At 33.5% G+C, this 22068-nt stretch overlaps 1 long non-coding RNA gene across 2 annotated transcripts in view; it reads left to right on the top strand.

Annotated features, from left to right (window-relative positions):
• LOC118621631 overlaps positions 1–22068 on the top strand; it is a 347996-nt gene that overhangs the window by 192297 nt on the left and 133631 nt on the right. Inside the window, exon 3 of one of the 2 annotated variants that reach the window (XR_004957744.1) lies at positions 16569–16706. The exons of the other annotated variant lie outside the window; for it this stretch is intronic. This is a non-coding gene — a long non-coding RNA (uncharacterized LOC118621631). Of the gene's footprint in view, positions 1–16568; positions 16707–22068 lie in introns of those variants that run through there. 2 annotated transcript variants of the gene reach the window in all.

Genomic DNA, 22068 nt, shown 5'->3' with positions numbered 1-22068 from the left:
AAAAAAGAAACAGATTCCCAATATAGATATATTTATTTTCTGCATGTTATTTTATATTTTCCAACTAGATTTAGCCATTAAAATATTGAAGATAACTTCCAGTCATGGGCCAAATACAGAAGAGATTTAAAAATGGTATTGACGCAGTTTATTCCCAGCACTCTAACAGACAAGCAGGTTTTTATTATTGTTGGTCCATTTCCATCTAAATGATACTTTGCTACTCTAGATTTCCCAAATGTCTATGTTAACAACAATTACAGGGCAATGTTAATGTTTCTATTTAAACCTGATTAACTGTCTATTGACTGCATGGAAGGAATGCCAATTCTATAGTAATGGTTAATGTTTTCCCTTTACATTTTTAAGCATATATAATTGTTACATTTTCAGGAAATGCAATGATAAGCATATTAATGGCTGTGCTGAATTTCTCCAACTCCCATTCTTCACTTTTCAGGGCGATTAGCTTTCTATTCACAGACAGACAGAGCTGACCCAACCTGTATTATAATCATGGCGGCTGCTGAGCTGCATGGTAAATATAACTCCATCATCTCCATCCTGAAAGTTCAGCGAAAGAACCAAAGATACAGTTTCATAAAGTAGGGCTGCTCAGCACTCCTCAGAGGTTTCCTGAGCACCATTACAAATCTTAGCCAGACAGGAGGACATTTGGGGAAGGACCGTAGTAGCTGATGGTCATAGACATATACACTAAGAAACACCCATGCATTTGTTTACTACTGGAAATCTGTTTCAATGAAAGATTTGTGTTCACTATTGGATTGAGAATTTTGAAAAGAACTGAGGTTTTTCTTTTATAACATTTGCATATTTAATGAGAAAAATCTTCTTTTGCTCTTTGAGACTTATCTCTCCATAATTTATGTTTATCCAGAGACAGCTAAATTCTCTATATTTTCTCATTCTCTCAAACTCTAGCCATATCTTCACCCACACAGTTTCTTCTTAGAAAACTCTATCATTTAAATGAAAATGCTATTTAAATACCATCTATACAGTATATGTAGGCTTGAAATGACAGTTCATATTTTTCCTGACATTTAGTAAATTAGATCATGCAAATATATCTCTTTACTGACTAAGAAGCCTGACTGGATTCAGAACAGCAACTTTTCTGACCCTCGTGTGTGTGTGTGTGTGTGTGTGTGTGTGTAGAAAAGAAGGGGGACAGAGAAAGAGAGGAAGAGAAACATTGATGTGAGAGAGAAACACCAATTAATTGCCTCCTATACATCCCAACCCGGGATCAAACCCACAACCTAGATATGTGTACTGCCTGGGAATCAAACCCTCAAACGTTTGGAGTACAGGAAGCACTCCAACCAACTGAGTCATTCGAACAGGGTGCGTGTGTGTTATAATAGTTTGTTTATATCTCATTTTAGTAGTTTGAATAAAATTTATTCTTATTTTGGCAAGAAAAATAATTAATATTTAAATTTATTAGCTGACAAATACTGGTGGGGCCTGAAAAAACAAGGTCTCCCCACTAACAGATTCAGAAACACTGGAATATAGCAGTAATGTAGCAAATGCAAGAACATGGTCATATACATGGATCATTTTGTTAATCCCCTTGAAAAATGTGTCCTTGCTTCAGACAGAGATGTTGTATGCAGAAATTTTAAGTCTCTTTTTTAAAGTTATTCTGTTTTTCATCAAGAGTGTAGTTTTTAAAAAAGTTTTATTTACTGGGAGGCAAAATGCTATATACATACATTTATTACTACTACAATAATAATAATAATAATGAAATGTATTTGAGTTTGTGTTTTAATTGAAAATACCAGTAGTTAACATAAAATCTGCATGTGTTCTGGAAATCACAAAAAGAGAAATAAAGCTAATGGTAAATTTAATTTACTTTTATAACATTGAAACGTGCTGTGCCTTTCCTCATTCATTTCTCCAATATCACTTGCACTTTCCACAGCCTGAATCCTCGTTAATATCTAGAACACAAATGTAACTAATTAATCTGCTGAGTTTCCCATTGAGAATCCTGTCTCTGATGGGAAATAAGGTCAGAAAAAGACTACTTATGACACTAAAAATGGTCATTGTAGTCACTTTTTATATGCTAACATAATAAACTTGCATAACATAATATAATTTAATGCAATTTCCTCATAATTAGAAATTACATATTATTAAAACAAAGATTTTTTGTAATTGCCTGTGAATCAATATTCTAAATCCAGATATTTTTTATCAACTGTGAGGCAAAATCTTTCCTTTAGAAAATAATTGAAATACTTTCATTCTCCTCTAAATAATTATCCAATGAGTAAAAAAAAAAAAGTAATTAATTTTTCAAGAAATTTAAACTTTTAAAATCAGCATCTTAATTGAATCCTTCTTCTAATTTTAGTGTTGTGAATTTTATACAGAACATTTCACTTCAAAAGATAGCCAATTTTCATTTCATTGGTGGGTATATAACATGTAATTCAGATGTTAATTAAAGTCAGTTAATGTCACATAAAAAGAATTACCAACTAGAAAGTTGAATTTAAAATGATCTAACATTAAACAAAAACAATTGAGTACAATTAATATTTTTGTTTACATAAGCAACGTTTCTTGACATAATTTTTAAAAGACTATGTTAGGGCAGCTATGTTGTTATTTCCTACTTTGTGACTTAGTTATATATTTTATTAGATTCCTAGTAGTAAAAATGTATACCAATAACACACATGTTGTAAAAATTTATTTTATTTTCCTGAATTATGATAAAATACATGTGACATAAAATTTACAATCTTAACCACGTTTAGGTGTACAGTTCAATGGTATTAAATACATTCATGTTGTGGTGCTATACAATATTTTACACTGCTTTCAGAGGATAGAAGCAGGGGCTATTTTCTAACTCACCTTATTAGGACAGCATTATGCTAATACCCAAACCAGACAAAGATAATACAAGAAGAGAAAAATACACACCAATATCTCTCATGAACTTAGATAGAAAAATCATCAATAAAATATTAAATTAACAATTTATTAAAGGAATTACTAGGTATAACCAAGAGAGATTTATCCCAGGTATTCAAGGCTGGTTTTACTTTTAAAATCAACTAGTGTAATCCATCATATCAATAAGCTAGAAAATAAAATCACATGATCATATCAGTAGATGCAAAGAAAGTATGTGACAAAATCCAACAATCTTTCATCATAAAAATGCTCTGTAAACTGAAATAGAGGGGGAACTTTTTCAACTTGATCAAGAATATCTGCAAAACCCTTATCATTAGCATAATGCTTAATAGTGAGAAACTCAGAGCTTTCTTCCTGAGATCACGTACAAAGCAAGGATGTCCTCACATTACTCCTTTTCAACATTATACTGAAAGTTCTAGCTAATGCAATAAGACAAGAGAAGAAAATATATAAAGATTGGGTATAAAGATTGGGAAGAAAAACAATAAAACTGGTTTTTCAGATTATCTGTGCAGATAATCCAAAAGCATCGAACAACAACAAAACCTCTTGGAACCAAGAAGTGATTATAACAAGTTTGCAGGATACAAGTTTAGTACACAAAAGTCAATCACTCTTTTATATTGCAGCAGTGAACAAGTGGAATTTGAAATTATTAACATAATAAAATTTATGTTAGTACTCTAAAAAAAGAATACCTAGATATAAAATCTAACAAAATATGTAGGAAATCTCTATGAGTAAATCTATATCATTCTGGTGAACTAAATCAGAGAACTAACAAAATGATTAAATAGTCTATATTCATGAATAGAAAGACTCAGTATTTTCAAGATAACATTGGTTTCCAACAGGACCTATAGATTTAGTGCAATCCAAATCAAAATCTCAGTGAGTTATTTTATAGATATTAGCAAACTGATTCTATAGTGTATATGGACAAATGAAAGACCCAGAATATCCAACACAACATTGATGGAGAGGAACAAAGTTGGATGATGTTAGCCAACTTTAAGATTTACTATAAAGCTATAGCAATCAAGACTGTGCAGTATTGGTGAAAAAATAGACAAATAGCCCTGGCCAGTTTGGCTCAGCTGTTAGAGCATCGGCCTGCGGGCCAGAGAGACCCAGGTTCAGTTCCCGCTAAGGGCGCGTACCTTCGTTGAAGTTTGTCCCCGGCCCTGGTTGGTCATGCAGGTGGCAGCCACTGGATGTGTCCCTTTCACGTTGATGTTTCTCTGTCTCTCTCTTCCTCTCTCTCCCTCCCACTCTATCTGAACAAAAAATGGAAAAATGTCCTCAGGTGAGGATAAAAAATAAAAAATAGACAAATAGATCAATGGAACATAATAAAGATTCCAGAAACAGACCCCCATAAATATAGTCAACTGATTTTTGACAAAGGAGCAAACGTAGTGCAATGGAATAAATACTCTCTCTTCAACAAATGGTGCTGAAATAACAAGGCATCCTCACACACACACACACACACACACACACACAAGAATCTAGATGTAGATCTTGACTCATCATAAAAATTGACACAAAATGGATCATAGAAATAAATTTAAAATGCAAAACTATAAAACTACTAAAAATAAAACATAGGAGAAAACTCAGGTGACCCTAGGTATAGCATTGACTTTTTAAGGCCCAACACTAAAGGTAGAATTCATGAAAGAAACGATTGGCAAGCTGGACTTCATTAAAATCCAAAACTTCTGCTCTGCAAAAGACAGTGTCAAGAGAATGAGAAAACAAGCCATAAACTGGGAAAAATATATGCAAAACATACTTCTCATAAAGGAATATTACCCAAAGTATCCATAGAACTCTTAAAACTCAACAATAGGGAAACAAACAGCCTATTGAAAGAGCAGGCCAAGGACTCAACAGACATCTTGCCAAAAAAAATATACAAATGAAAAATTAGCATATGAAAAAATTCTCTATGTCATAAGTCATCAGTGAAGTGCAAATTAAAACAATAAGATACCACCACACACCTATTAGAATGACCAAAACCTGGACACTGTAAACACCAATGCTGGCAAGGATATGGAACAAGAAAAACTCATTCATTGCTGATGAAAATGCAAATGGTAAAGCCAGCTTGGGTGTAAAATTAATATACCCTTTTCATGTAATTCAGCAATAATTCTCCTTATTATTTATCCGAAAGAGTTGAAAACATGTCCACACAAAATTCTGCACACAGACGTTTATAGCAGTTTCATTTATAATTTTCAAAACTTGGAAGTAACCAAAGTCCTGAGTAGGTGAATGGATAAATAAACTGTGGTCTACACAGAAAATGTGATATTCAGCACTGAAGAGAAATGAGCTAGCTATCAAGCCATGAAAAGACACAGAGGAAACTAAAATGCTTACTACTAAGTTAAAGCTGAAAAAGCTATATACTTACTGTATGATTACAACTACATGACACCCTGGAAAGGCAAAACTGAGACAGTAAGAGATCAGCATTTTCCAGGGGTTGGGGTAGGTGGGGCAGGAGGGGGTAGACAAAGCACAGAGGACTTTGAGAGCAATGAAGATACTCTGTATGATAGTATAATGATATCATGCCATTACATATTTGTTCATACTTATAGAATGTACAACACTAAGAATGAACCAAAGACAATATATGGACTTTAGTGACTATGATGTGTCAATGTAGGTTCATCAGTTGTACATGATCTACTTTGGTGGGGGGATGTTGATGCTGGGGTAAGCTGTACATGTGTGATGGTAGGTGCTATATGGGAAATATATGTTTCTTTCTTTAAATTTTACTGTGAAACTAAAGCTACTCTAGATAAATAAAGCCTTAAAAATGTATATCAGTGAATGTTTTATTTTGAGACTTTAAGAACTTCTATTATTTTAGATTGTTTTCTTGTGTGTGCATTTTAATTATAATATCAGTATTTGCATTAAAATGACTTAAAGACTGAGTTGATAGAAAACAATGATAAAAATTTAGAAAACTGTTATAATTGTACACTCTTATCAATGGTTTTTAAAAATCCTTTGCTAAGTGTGTATACTTGGAAAGTAATCAATGGTCTAGTCTGCTGCTTTCAAGATCAATGGTGCCATTGAAATTCAGTTTACTTTGTGTTCTGAGAGCTGATTAACAGACAGCATTTAAACTGTGCTCCAGCTTTTATCCCATTTCTGTTCTGTTATGTCATTGTTTATCTTATGTTGTATTTCTAAACATTCCATTTGAAATGTCATATATAAAAAAGAATATCTACTATCTATAAATTGTTTAAAAATGTAATATAATAAAGACCCATTTGCCACATCTTTACTTGAGAGATAGAATATTGCAATATGTTGATTCATGTGCCTTCTTCAATTTCATTTCTCTCTCTCCCACCAGAGATGACAATATGCTGATTTTTGTCTTCATATTTTCTTTGCCATTCCTGATCATTTTATCTCATAGTTGTCTAGTCCCAAACAATATTATTACTTAGTATTTCCTGTTGTAAACTTCATATAAATAGTCTCACACTATATGTATTATTCTGAAAAATTATTCATGCTTCAAAATGGTTTCTTTTTTTCATATATATTGATATCTACACTGTTGCTTTTATATTATCACGACCAAGAAATGTTTACTCTTTAATGGTTAAGATCATAAAATATGGTGAAACTTTATTTGAAGCTCAAGGAAAATGGTCTTCTGCTTTATATGGGTGATTATTAATTTTGGTCAGAATTTCAGACTAGAAATTTATAATTATGGGAAGGGAAGAAGTCACCAAACACAGTGACTGAACCTCAAAGTTGCTCTCGATAATTATTGTTCTATTACTCATAATATAATCAAACTTTGCAGACATATTCTTAAAAATAAAATATTAATATAAAACAATGGTATTAAATTTTGACAGGAATGAGTAGAATTATCCTAATAGCAAAGCTAAATTTCATCTATTTCTTGTATAAAATATAACTATATCCATTTTACAAGCAAAAGTAAGCTGTCATGTATTAAAGTTTTGAAGGAGTTAAAGGACAGTGGATGAGAAGTCAATGAAAATTAATTGGTTTTTGTTAGTAAATATATAAAGAAGTCATTGACAAAAATAATACAGTTAGATGATTCACAGTTTGATTTTATTAGTATTCTCACTGGATATCTAAATAAGTTAGATACATAGTGATGGAATTTTAAAAAATACTATTCTAGGTACTTTCTTAATTTATGTCTATTCTGAAGGATTTCATGGTGTCATTGAAAAACTCTTTTCCCTCTGACTAATCATTTTTTCCATAGGAATATAGACTTGTGTATTTGAAATTAGAGTTTATAGTGACTTTAATACCCCCAAATCTAAATTTATTAGTAGTAACTCAGGGGACAAAATCCTTGACAAAAACTGAGTAGAATCTGTAAGGTCTTCATGAGTATGTCTTCAAGATTTCTCTGCAAAATTAGTCACCCAAATTTTACCTTGTAGAGAGGGTACATTTTGGTTAGTGGAAAATATCTATCAAGCATATAGTACTGGGTACATTTCGGAATATAAATAGAGAGTACAATAAAGCATGGGTCAATAGAAAAATTTCTGTAGGGATCAGTCAAGTTGAACCATGAATGTTACTCACTATATAAGATCCGGGAAGACTAAGTTGTAAAGCAATGCTGATTTCATGGTAGAAGTAAGTTAGAATGAATGTTTTAAGTCTAGGTCACTGATAGAGTTAGAGGTCACTAGGTCATGGAGCTATTAATGGTATCCAATTATTGGCATAAGAAAATATTTCTGTGACAAATCCTTGGATATTTCTAAGAACATAAATATCAAGCTTTGAGCTCAGGTAACACCTGAGATCTTCAGTTGGCAAACATCATTAACATGTAAAGAAAAGAAAATTATTTTATATTTTCACTTTCCTTCTTTATGCTCAGAACACGCCTTCCTGCCCTGGCCAGTGTGGCTCCGTTGGTTGAGTGTCATCCCATGCACCAAGAGGTAGCCGGTTTGATTCCTGGTCAGGGAATATGGGGTGTTACAAGCTTGATCCCTGGTGGAGGGGCCTGCAGGAGGCAGTAGATCGATGTTTCTCTCTCATCAGTGTTTCTCTTTCTCTCCCCCTCTCCCTCCCCCTCTCTCTAACGAAATCAATAAAAACATATTAAAAACAAACAAACAAAAGAACATTCCTTACACTGATCTCATGGGTGCTTTCTTCTCATTATTAGATCAACTCCAGTACCAACTCTTGAAAAAAGATTTTTCATTCCTGACCAAAGCTGCTTCCCATTCTGTCACTGTCTAACATATAATCCTTTTTATCTATCATAGTTCACTGTACCTGGAATGACTAACTGAATGGTTTCTGTGTTAATTTTCAGTCTTCTGCCAATAGGATACAAATTCATTGAAGGCAAGTTTAGTGTCTGTCTTGTTCATCCCCATACCCCAGCACCCGGAACAGTGACTTACACATTGTTGGTATCTAGTGTATTTGGTTGACTGTGGTACTGCTCTGATCTCTATATTCGGACCAGGACATATAGACTTTCGATGTGGAATAGCATGCCCTTCTGGATTATCATTATCATTCTCCTCTGTGTATTAGTTATCTGTTGAAGTCCTGGCCAGTTTCTTTGTTTGTATGTTTTGGTTTATTTGTGTTTGTTTGGTTTGGTTTTTGTGTGTGTGTGTTTTGTTGTTGTTCAGAGATCAGTTCGGTCTTATCTGCAGTTCTGACAAATACAAATGACTAATATAAAATATAATTATTATTCAGTTTTGCTGGAAAAATACTGCTTTCTAGAAAAGTTATTATGATACTACTTTTTTAAAGCACTAAAATGTACCAAATGGACTTCACTAGTTTGCTATGGAAGGTTTCAATGCTTCTATAGTATGGTTTCATTATTTTTGACTCAAACTGTATATGTGTATATGTCAACACATATGTTTTTGTTTAAATAAACTGTTTTGTAGGCAGATAACAACAAGGTGTTAAAACATGGGTTGTTTTGGTTGTCTCCACTCCTGTGCTTCAAGCTAATTTGAAATGGCTTCCCAGGCGTTCTGTCCCACAGGATGAACACAGTGCCCGTGCCGCTGCATAGAGGTAGAGCCGTCATCCCTACTGAAACTCTTCAAATAGCTCTGCCTTTCAGCTTATATACAGTTTCATCAGTGAAGGCGTATTGTTTGGGGCCAAGGATTTGCTTTTAATCTGAGGGTTATTGAATTTATTATTAGTAGCAGTATCAGTAGTAGTATATTATTTAATACATCCAGGAAAGTACAGGGATTGAAAACAAACTTCAATTTAGAAAGAAATTAGCCTAGAGCTATTGCTCCAAAAAGTGGTTAGCGTACTTTGCAAAGAACATTCTGTGGACTGTGCAGACTATTTTCATTTGTATTACCATACCTGCCAATCAAACTAGCTGTAGGTGGCCAGCATTAAAACCTAGCATAATAATATCAAGGCTTCTTTTTAAAAGAGAATAAAAAATAAAATATAGGACACATTGGGTTAGTGGTGGAGGTTGCTAGTGATGAAGGAAAACATAAACCAGATTTGATTATCTTTAAATCTTTAAGTGTTCTTCTTTGAATAACTCATTTGTTTTATACAGAAATGGAATGTTTGGGACATCTAAATAAGCATTAGTTCAGTCATTTTCCCTTTGTTGTTGTTTTTATATCCAAAGTCTATTAGACTGTGACCTAGATTCAGATTCAGTGACACAAATCACCAAAATATAGAAAGAAAATTAAAATATGAAGTATGCTAATGTAATTTGTATGAATGTTCTACTGCTGAAGATGATTTGTTTTTAATTCCTGTTTCTCTCTAACAGCACTCCTAGGAAGACATACAACAACAGTTACTAAATCAAAATGTTGAAAGAATAATAATAAACTTAGGGAGATACTTTTCATAGCCAAGTTATAAGTCAAATATTGTATTTTCCAAAGAGTAAAATTTTTTTAAAAAATACAAGAATTTATTTGAAAACTGTATACTCGATATAAGCTGTTACTCTGGGACTGCTAAATAGAATAAAATATAGGCTATTTTTAGTGCAGTAACATTTTGCTTTGTATATTATTGACTTGTTGATTTAAAATACTTGTTTACACTTTATTTTATTTTAAGACATGGATTGTAAATAGCCAAATGATCTATTAGAATAAAGCATAACACTATAAATTATAATAGTTAAATTTTTGGTACATTTGTTTTACCAAATATAGTAAGATTGCTGATTGTTGTAGATATCTCAATGATAACTAAATATTTGAAAAATTTTTGTAAAATTTCATAACTACTTTAAACCACATCCAAAGGTACTAAATATATCACTCAGAAATACATTTATAAACTTATGCAGATATTTAACTTAGGTCCTTCACAAAAGAAAATAAATAAGTTTGCACATACCTGGTTAATTGAGAAATAAACTACAAATTATTATATATAACTAAAATTGAAATTATATGATTGGCATTTTTTGTTTATATTTTGATTAAAATAAATAAATTAATCTCAAGAATTCAGTAGCAGATGTTAAAAATAGATGTCAAACTTTTGATTGCAAATCAAACACTGATTGGCCCCCTCCTGCATGCCTTCCACCAGGGATCGGGCCCACAACCCGGACATGTGTCCTGACTATGTGAATCGACCAGCGACCTCTTGGTGCATGGGTCGAAGCTCAACCACTGAGCCACACCGGCCAGACATGAGAAAGTTTTAAAGACAGTTAGTGGAGAAAAAACATTTTAATACATATCTATTGTATAATTACACATAAATACATATCAATTATGTTAATTACAAATGAATCATAGATAGAAATGTAAAATGTAAGACTGTGAAACTTTTAGAAGCTAACACTGGAGGGGTCTTCGTGATCTTGAGTTTGTCAAAGATATTTTAGGTATGAAATCAAAAGAAGGATGCTTAAAACGGGAAAATGTCAGAATTTATAAATATTTTAAAGATTGCTCTGTGATAGATATTGTTAGAAGAATAAAAAGATGAGTCAAAGCTTGGGTTGAAATATTTGCAACCTTATGTGTGATGAAAGAACTATATCTATAATATATAAAGAATTAACTCATTATAAAACAAACACTTCCCACTATATATATATATATATATATATATATATATATATATGCAGAGATCTGAACAAACACTTCACAGAACAAAATATATTGATATCAAAGAAGCATATGAAAAGATGTTCAACATCATTAATCTTTATGAAAATGCAAATTAAATCCATAATGAGATATCCCTGTTTGTATATTATAATGGCTAAAAACAAAACACAAACAAACCTGGAAATATTAAGAGCTCTTGGAGATTATGAGTAGTTGGAACTCTCATATAGTTCTAGGAGGAAAGCAAAAATAGTATAGCCACCTTGCAATATTGTTTGCCTTTTAAAAAAATGTTAAACAAATACTTACCATTTGACGTAGTAAGTTCATCCCTAGGTATTTATCCAGTGAATTGAAAATGTATATTTACCCAAATGTGTGTATGCAAAAGCTTATAACAGCTTTGTATGTAATTTTTAAAAAAACTGGAAACAACACAAATATTCTTCAACAAATGGATGATAAACACACTTAGATACATCTGCATGGTAGAATATTACTCAGCAATAAAAAGTAAATGACTATGGATTTAGTCAACAATATGGATACATTTTCAATGCATTTTGCTAAGTGAAAAGAATAAGACCAAAAGGCAATGTATTTTATGGTTTTAATTACATGACATTCTATAAAAGGCAAACTGTAAGAAAAGAAAACATGTAAATAATTTCCAGAGAGGGGTGTGGGGGAGAGTTGACTACAAAGAAACAGCAAAAGGAAATTGGGGGAAATGATGGAATTATTTGGTATAATATTATAGTGATAGATACATAGTTCAATGCATTTATCACATCCATAGAACTCTACTCCACAAAAAGTGAATTTTATGTATGTAACTTGAAAAAAATCAACCAGATTGACAGAAAGTGGGGGGAACACAATATGAAATGCAGACTGTAGCTAATATATCTAACTATATTACTAATATGTAACACAACCATAACCAAGCAACTGAGAAACAAAGCTGCATTAAGTCACTCATAACATGTTGTTTTGACTTGATACTCTAAGACAAAAGACAAAGTAATTGAACCCAAATGCTATGCCTTAGTAAAGAAGCTTGGGAGGTTCAACAATTCTGTATATTAATTTTGAACGCATTATTTAATATACTATATATGATGTGAGCCAAATTTCTCACTATAGGAGAAAGAAGTTGTACATAAGCAAAGGGAGAACGATAGATGTGGTGTTGGATTGAACTTGGGGATATCAGTAAGGGCACATTTTTATTATAATATATATGCATACGGATGGATATAGAGATGAATATAGATATATGTGTATAGATGACTTAGTACACGCACATACATTTCCTAAATTTGTATGCCAAGAGAGTCTAGACGTGGCCTCCACACTAGCATAGAAAAGAGCACTTATGTTTTGGTTTCTAAATACAATTCAGCAATGAAAGGAACCAGGACTTCTTGGAGAAAATGTGGCATGAAAAATACGAGATGATCCTCAAATAGCTTACTGTGGCAGAAGGTAAGGTGGTTTTAACAATAAAAACGATAGTAACAACAACAATAATAATAAGCAGAAAAAGTAGAAAGAGAAAGAGATGAGGAGACAGAGAATAAAGCAAAAGAGGATGACAACACAGGAGGCAACTCGAGAAAAACTTACACTGGCTAAAAATGGAAAAGTTTGATCCATCAGATAAACAACAATCTTGTCTTGGATTATAACTCAAAGAATATCATTGTTCCTGAATCTACAGTGATATAAGTAAATAATTCAATAAATAATTAAATGCAAAAGAAAAGACAACTCTTCATTATAGAAATATTCCAATTAATGCATGTAGAAGAGATGAAGAAAATAGAAAAATTACCATTGGAACACTACAGTAATAATCGCTGCAGGTGGAATGTATCAGGGAATACTAAAATTAGTAAGAGAAACTTTAAAGAGAAATAGGAAATTTATGTAGACTTGAAATTTCTCCTTCAAAATATTTATTAGCTACTGTGGTGGTTGTAAAATGTTCACAAATTCTTTGAGCTTAATTACCGCTCCTAGAGTGTGGGTTGGGTTTAGTGACCTGCTTCTAATAAATACAGTATGGCAAGTGTACAAAATAAAAGTGATTTTACAGTGAAGGGAAACCTACCAGAAACTTTCCTGACCAAGATATGGCGGTTGACATTACCAGTGGTAAAAACAGTGCCATGTGTTACCTGGCACACAGCCATGGCAGGGACATGTCACCTGCACGCTACGCTTCTGCAAAATTCCCCTCTTCGGTCTATTCATGAGAAAACATCAGACAAAAACAAATCAAAGGACTTTTAATTAAACAACATGAAAAACAAAGAAAGTTGAAGGAAATGTCACTGAGTCTAAGAGACAATGAATACACAACCATATAAAATGTAATATGTCCTAGATTTGATCATGAATCATTAAAATAGAAAACATGTTAAGTGGAAAAACCTGAATAATGTCTGTACTTTAATTAATAGTATTATATCAATGTTAGTTTCTGAATTATTGAATTTTGTGGTTGTTGTTAATCCTCACCCGAGGATATTTCTCCGTTGATTTTTAGATAGAGTGGAAAGGAGGGAGGGAGGGAGAGGAAGAGAGAAACATTGATGTGAGAGGGAGACACATCGCTTGGTTGCCTTTTGCAGGACCCTGACCAGGATCCTCTGGGTTTTAAGTGCACATTTCTAAGATACATGATCAGCATATTGCATTGCGTGTCTGTCACCCAAAGTCAAATTATTGTCTGTCACCATATATTTGTCCCCCTTTACCCTTTACTACCCCCCCCCACTTCCCCCTGGTAACCACCACGCTTTTCTCTGTGTAAATGTTAATATTAGGGATTCCTAATATGGGACTGAGTGAAGTATATGCAGGACTATCTTTAGTATCTTTGTTATCTTCTTTAAGTCTAAATTTATTTCCAAATAAAAAGTTTTAAAAATAGACTTTATACTCCAGAAATTTCCCAAAAGTATGCCATAGAAAATGTAAAATATATCATCAGAGAAACAATGCTTTAGAGACACCTATTTAATAAGTAAAATCAAGTGTTTATTGAAAATGGAGAGAATATAGTCATACAGAGACTATATTGCTTATATGTTTTATTGCATATCTGTTCTTTAAATTTTTAGAATATTGATTATAATAAGGAAATTGTACAAAGAAAAAAAATGATAAGGAAAAAATAAAATTAAAAAACTTCAATTTCACAATTTAATTTTTGAAATCAATCTTGCAATAGTACTATATGAAAAATACACAACAAAACTAACTTGTTTATTGTGTTACGAAGGAGAACATTAATAGCCTGCTTTCTCAATACACAACAATTATCTGTGTGTCTCTAAGTATTACGCAGGAATAATGCTCTACACTTCCCCACAAATGTTCAATTTTCCTGCAGTGCGGAGAGAAGAATGACTGTCCTAAAAATAGATAAATGCCATGCCATTAGTGCAAGTGTGCGCATTTTGGGTTGCTTGGTATGTAGAGTGTGAAAGGTAAGGCAAATCGTGAATACATTTTCTCGGTTGTGTGTCAATTTCTGCAGAAGTAGTGATATATTAGTTTTGAAAAAGTCCATCCTTATTTCACAATGTCAAGAAATACATACAGACAGGTACATACACACTACACACACACACACACACACACATATAAAGTTTAGGAAAAGACTTAACTATTTTCAGCTTCAGCATAAATTATATTCCAGCCTCCACTGTTGTATACATAAACAAAGAGTTTATGGACACAGAGTACATTGTTACCCATTTCAATATATTTTATAATTCAGAAATGTTCGGTAATATTTTAAAATATATTTTTGAAATATTTGAACATTCATTCTTCATTCAATAAAAATTATTGGCTTCTAGCTTTTTGCATTTGCAAGAGAGTCTGACTTCACATATATTATAGTCAAGCTGAAGGCACAATGGGACTGGCGTTTGTAGGGAAATGTTCATGCTCTCGAAGCACAGAGGAGTGGAAGACCACCTCGAGAAAAAGATACCTCCGGTGAAAACAATTTCTGTCAAACACATAGAAAGCAGCACTTTTAAAACTTCCCTGTGAGTGAACATGACCTTGGAATGTATTCAGTGGACCCGCTGGGGGCCCTGATTCCTGGCATCTCTACCGAAATGACGCTGGAGCTGGGGGTGCGCAGGCCGCCGTTTGAATAGCAGGGCAGCCGAGTACACACGCCTGTAAACGCGTGCAATCAGCCTCCAGAATACTGATAGAGAGCTTTTCATACAAAGAGAAGAGGCGAGAAATGCATAAAGAGAATAGATGTCCCTACTAGGGTATGCACTCCATGAAGGCAGGTTTTTTTGTCTAATAGTTGCCATGATGCTGGTGTTCATAACTGTGCTTAGCACATAACAGGTTTTCATGCTTTTAGAGTAAATGGTTAATTGATTGAAATGAGCTGTCATGTGGAAGATGGGAAACAGGTTCCCATGTAGTAATTTGCATCTTTATGCTTCAAAATTATGGAAGTCAAATATGAAAGCCGCGTATTTTCCAGAGTTAATAGAAGATTGAAAGAATAGGACAGACTCTTTTAACAATATGTAAAACCTAATAAGCAAAACAAAGAAGGCTGCTGAGCTTGAGAAAACCTAACTAATTTAACCAGGAAAAAGAAAGTTAAACAATTTTGAGTGAGAAAGTGTTAATAGAACCACTACCAAATACATATATATTTTACTTAGGAAGAACATATATATGTTTCTCTGTGTACACAATTGCTTTTTCTATGTTTTCATATTAAATATTTTTAACATATGTTGTACATCATCAGAAAGAAAAAAACTTATCAAATGGAATAATATACTTAATGAAGTAATAAAGTCCTGGCACATAATAAGGGTCCAATAAGTTAACATCATTATTGATAGATATAATTAAGTAAAATAATATAAAATAATTCAGTGCATAGATGAGCAGGTACCTATGAGGGGGATAAAAGGGGCAAGGTATTTAGAGAAAGAACATTTTATTTTGGGTCCTGGGTTCTTTTCTAATGGATTGCGTGACCCCGAGCAACCCCCCCAGATTTTTCTGGATATTCAATTAAATAAGAAGGGGAAAGGCTTTATAAGCTCTGCAGTGCTAAACAAATATTAGTTTGTGTTGGCCTAGAAAAACTAATGTTTCTAATCCTTAAAATGTTATGATATTCATGTCATTCTATGAAGATTTACTGAACACTATGCTGAGTTGAAAATAAATTATGCTGAAACCCTCACGTTCGGTCTTAATAGGTCCAGAAAGTCATGGCCAGTTTTAAAGCTGGATTAAGCTTAAAGAAAATTCACTGGTGACTGTGAAACTGCGTGGAGAACAGAGGAAGGCATGTAGGCTGCATTGATGTGCGTGGTTTTATTAAGGTATAAATCTTCCATTATTTTGCAGCTAAAGGACAGATGGCTGCCCCGAAATGGAATCTGGACACAGCATCCACATACTGAATGTCATTATACGCAGCAACAGCTGTGTTTTGCATATCCTTCATTTGAATTTGAGTTCAGAGAAAAGACAAAACACCATCGCCTGTTTATTATCACCAGGCTCTCCATCTGAATGGTAAAAACAGAAGGCTTTTCTAAAGAACTGAAGTCTAAGGAGAGCATAGCTGCGGTTGCTAGACATTTCAAGTTCGGAAAAATATCTCATACCAGACCTGCAGTATAGATTGTGTTAAATCAAACCCAGGAACTAATCATTCAAGGCCAAGGGAACATAAAGGAGATTCAAGATTAAGGAAACTATTAGTATGACATCGAAAACATTAGGTCTATGTAAAACTTTCAAGTCTTTCTTATCGTATGTTATGCAAATCCAGTTTATGTTTCTGAGAATGAGAGCGAAGCCATCAGTTAGCCAGTTCAAGGCGACGTCACAAAATGCCACAGCAGGACTTTATTTGCTCAGAGTTCTGGAGGCTAGAGTCCCAGATCCAGATCTAGAAGCTCAGATTCTGGTGAAGGTTGTCTTTGTGGCTTGAAAGGGTGCCTTCCAGCTGCGTCTCGCATGGTGGTGGGGGGAGGTGCTGGTGGGAGACAGAGTGCCTTGGTGTCTCTTCCCTTAAGGATGCTAATCCTATCAATCCAGGGCACAAATTATGACCTCATTTAATCTTCATTACCTCCTACAGGCCCTCTCTCTGAATACAGTCATGTGGGAATGAGGGAGGATCCGTATATACCAGGGTCCTAAATGGATGTTACTGTACATTTCTGTAGTTTTTCTTCTGGAATGTCCCTGCAGTATGTTGTGGACAAGTTGGTGAACAAAGTCTCTCGTCTGCCTCAGGTCCCAGCTGCCACTTTCCAGATTTTATGATCTGAGTCCAAACACCTCTTCAAGTCTTTTTTATTTTCAAAGTGAGAACAGTAATAACAATATCTACCCTAAAAAAGTTTTGGACAGGCATGTACAATAAATATTATTAAAAATATTTAATGAAATAAACTTACATTTGAAATGTTTCTTAAAATATTTTTCTTTAGAAGTCATACTTTGAGCAGCTAATTTGTCAAGAAATTTTACCAGTATTTGGTGTCTGTCCAAATTTTTTAAAAATATATCTGGAAAAGAGGTATTTAAATTATGTATATTTGTGTTGGCAATAATGATTGATAACAATTTATACGAGGAAAGAATTTACATGCAGAAAAATTATTAAGAGGTTTTTTTGTTTTTGTTTTTTGTTGTTTTTGTTTTTTTTTGCCTTGGCTTAAATGCATTATGAATGGTGGAAAGAGATGGGTGTCACAGATGGAAAAGAAATAATAATAGTAACAAGTGATACTTTTATGAAGTTTTATTAAGTCCAATTTATAAATGGTCAACATAGCACGCAGAGAGGTTATTAAGCACAGCCACATGGATTGTGAGCCGTAGAGGCAGGATTCTAACCCAGATGACATGGCTCTGGTGCCTACATATTAAATATGGTGACTGGTTATTTGGAAGTTTAAAGTGACCACTGTAGCATGACTTTACTGTACTCAAGAGCTTTGTTGAGGATACTAAGGTAGTTCCAGAAATATGATTATTGTCAGCGTTCCCAGAAGTAATTCATTCTTCAGGGCCTGACATGTTCATCAAACACACAAGACATAGTCATTTAAGAAAATCAATTTATTAATTGCAATAAAATCTCTGGATGGAATCTAAATGCTATGGCTATATCAGCTGACCAGCAAATCTCCCCCTCTCCTCTTGATTATTTTACTGGCTGATCTTTAATAAGTAATTGAATTATGATACCTACGTTTGTATTCTGGGAATATAACTATCAAATAGGCACTTTTACTCATTTTGATTTTTTATGGCTCTCTGTCATCTGCTTATTGCTGTAGGCACACTGACCCTTACCATTTTTATGATGTATACAGTTCACCTCCTCCTGATTATTTAACATATTTTTCCTTCAAATGTAATACCTTCTATTTTGTTTGAGTTCAGTTTGCTTAGTTATAATTACAATTCAGGTCTATCTCTTGAGATTATAATGTATTGATCTTTAATGATCATGAGTGTTTCCTAAGTTTCTCAGCCACAAGTCTATAAACAGGGTGTTGAGTTTCTCACCATCATCTAATCTCATTAATTATTAAATGTTTTATTAATTTACTGATCAGAAAAAAAATAAGACATTATCTGAGGAATCTTCAATTTTTCCAGGAAAGGCTTGAGTATTGACCAACCTATGTTAACCAAGGTTGTTAAAGAGTTTCTCTGAACATAAATATGATGTTATATGTGTTCAATTAATGCTGTGATTTAAATATTTGAAAATGTGTAAGAGTGTTAGAGTAAATGGTCACATTAGGGTCTCTAATTTAATCATAATGAAAAAAGTGTTAGATGAACTAATCAAAACACCGCTTTGAAAATAATTGTGCATATATTTTAATAAATTTTCTTATTTAATTAAAACACTGTTTGAACAGCTAAGAGTTCCAGATGCTGTAGTAAGGCTTGATGTTGTAACAAAAAATAAGATGTGGTTTTATCCTTGTGAATCTCTCGTTCTAAGTGAAACAACAGACAGACATGACAATAAAGAATATATTCTGATTTTGGCTCCTAAACTTGATCAGTTTATATCAAAGATCAAGAGATGGCTTCTATTTGGTCATTTTCAGGCTTAGAAAAATAAAACAATGAAATGTGAAGGCCAAGAAAGTGGAGGGAGGTATGTGTGACACGTTCTATGTGGTTTGAGATGAGGCTTTCTAGGGTCTCAGATTAGCTTTTTTTATGGATAACTTCAAACATATACAAATAAAAAATAATGGTAAAATGAACCCTTTGAAACCATTGCCCAGCTATAATAGTCATTATCACTTTGTTTCATCCATTTAAACTTCTATTCACATTTGTTGTTACCCTCTATTATTTTGAAACAAATATAAAACATATTATTTAATTAATAACTATTTCAATAAGCTTCTCTAAAAGATAAATACACTTTAAAAAGTAGTCATGATTAATTTATCATTCCAAACAGTTCCATAGTACCTTCTTTAAATTTCTACAATGGGTAATAACCAAATTTTTCTGATTATTTTATTTTTTAGTGGATTCTGTAAGATATATTTATACACATGTTATTTAAAAATTTTTTTAATTAATTTATTTTTGTTACAGATGTTTCTCCTGTTTCCCTTATTAACACCCTCCTTCTGTTCCTGCCCCCAACCCCCAGAATTGTTGTTAATGTCCATTGGTTATGCTTATATGCATAGTTCTTTGGTTTATCTCCTCCCTCCCCCACCATCCCCTCCTCTGAAGTTTGTCAGTCGCAGCCCTACTTCTATGTCTCTGGGTCTATTTTGTTCATCACCTTATTTTGTTCATTACATTCCACAAATAAGTGAGATCATGTGATACTTGTCTTTCTCTGACTGGCTTATTTCGCTTAGCATAATACTCTCCAGGTCCCTCCATGTCGTCTCAACGGATAAGAGATCTTTCTTTCTTACAGCTGCATAGTGTTCCATTCTGTATATGTACCACAACTTTTTTATCCATTCATCTACTGATGGACACTTGAGCTGTTTCCAGATCTTAGCAATTGTAAATAGTGCTGCTATGAACATGGGGGTACATATATTCTTTCTGATTGGTGTTTCAGGCTTCTTAGGATATATTCCTAGAAGTGGGATCACTGGGTCAAATGGCAGTTCCATTTTTAATTTTTTTGAAGAAACACCATATTGTTTTCCATAGTGGCTGCACCAGTCTGCATTCCCACCAGCAGTGCACTAGAGGCCCCTTTTCTCCACACCCTCACCAGCATTTGTTTGATGATATGTTGATGGCAGCCATTCTGGCAGGTGTGAGGTGAGATCTCATAGTTGTTTTAATTTGCATCTCTGATGATTAGTGACATTGAGCATTTTATCATATGTCTCTTGGCCATTTGTATGTCCTGTTTGAAAAGGTGTCTATTTAGATCCTCTGCTCAATTTTTAATTGGATCTTTGTCTTCCTTTTGTTGAGTTGTATGAGCACTCTATATGTTTTGGAAATTAACTCCTTGTCTGATGTACTGTTGGCAATGATGCTCTCCCATATAGTGGGTTCCCTTTCCATTTTTTTAAAAGGAGAAACCATAGCACACTGTTTTTTTTAACATCCTCACCCAAGGACATTTTTGCATTTATCTTCAGATAGAGCAGGAGGGAGAGAGGGGAGAAGAGAGAGAGAGAAACATCAATGTGAGAGAGAGACATCGATTGGTTGCCACTCACAGGACCCCAACCAGGAGGCCAGGGAAAAACTGCAACCAAGGTACATGCCCTTAGCGGGAATTGAACCTGGCTGTCTCTTGTCCATGGGCCGGCCGACACTCTAACCGCTGAGCCAAACCGGCTAGAGCTCCCTTTCCATTTTGATGCTTATTTCTTTTGCTATGCAGAAGCTTTTGAGTTTGATGTAGTCTCATGTATTAATTTTTTCCTTTGTTTCTTTTGCCTTAGGCATTGTATCAGTAAAAATTCTGCTGCATGTGATGTCTGAAATTTTGTTGCCTGCATTTTCTTCTAGGATTTGTATGGATTCATTAGTCACATTTAAGTCTTACATCCATTTTGAGTTTTTGAGTTTTTTCTTGTGTATGGTGTAAGTTGATAGTCTAGTTTCTTTCTTTCTTTCTTTCTTTCTTTCTTTCTTTCTTTCTTTCTTTCTTTCTTTCTTTCTTTCTTCTTTCTTTTTTTCTTTTTTTCTTTTTTTTTTTGCATATAGCTGTGCAATTTCCCAACACCATGTATTAAAGAGGCTGTCTTTACTCCGTTGTATGCTCTTGCCACCTTTGTCAAATATTAATTGAGAATAATGTCTTGGGTTGATTTCTGGGTTCTCTGTTCTGTTCCATTGATTTATATGCCTGTTTTTGTGCCTGTACAGACTGCTTTCATTACAGTGGTTTTATATTATAACCTTATATCTGGTATTGTGATCCCTCCTACTTTGTTCTTTTTCAAGATTGCTATGGCTCTTCAGGGTCATTTTTGGTTCCATGTAAACTTTTGGAGTGTTTGTTCTAGTTCTGTAAATATGTCATTGGTATTTTAATGGGGATTACATTGAATCTATAGATTGCTTTGGGTAGTAAGGACATTTTAATGATGCTTGTTCTTCCAATCCATGAACAAGGTATATGCTTCCATTTTTTTATATCTTCCACTATTTCCTTTTTCAATGTCTTTTAGTTTTCCATGAACAGCTCTTTAACTTCGTTGGTTAAGTTTATTCCTAGGTATCCTAATTTTTTTATTGCAATGGTAAATGAGATTTTTTTTTTTTTAGTTTCTCTTTCTGTGAGTTTATTATTGGTGTATAAAAATGCCAATGATTTCTGGATGTTGACTTTGTAATCTGCTACTTTGCCAAATTCATT

Source organism: Molossus molossus, unplaced genomic scaffold (genome assembly GCF_014108415.1).
Source record: "Molossus molossus isolate mMolMol1 unplaced genomic scaffold, mMolMol1.p scaffold_m16_p_8, whole genome shotgun sequence".
Lineage (NCBI taxonomy): Eukaryota > Metazoa > Chordata > Mammalia > Chiroptera > Molossidae > Molossus > Molossus molossus.
Note: the sequence above shows the minus strand (reverse complement) of the source record. Positions and strands in the feature narration are given on the sequence as shown.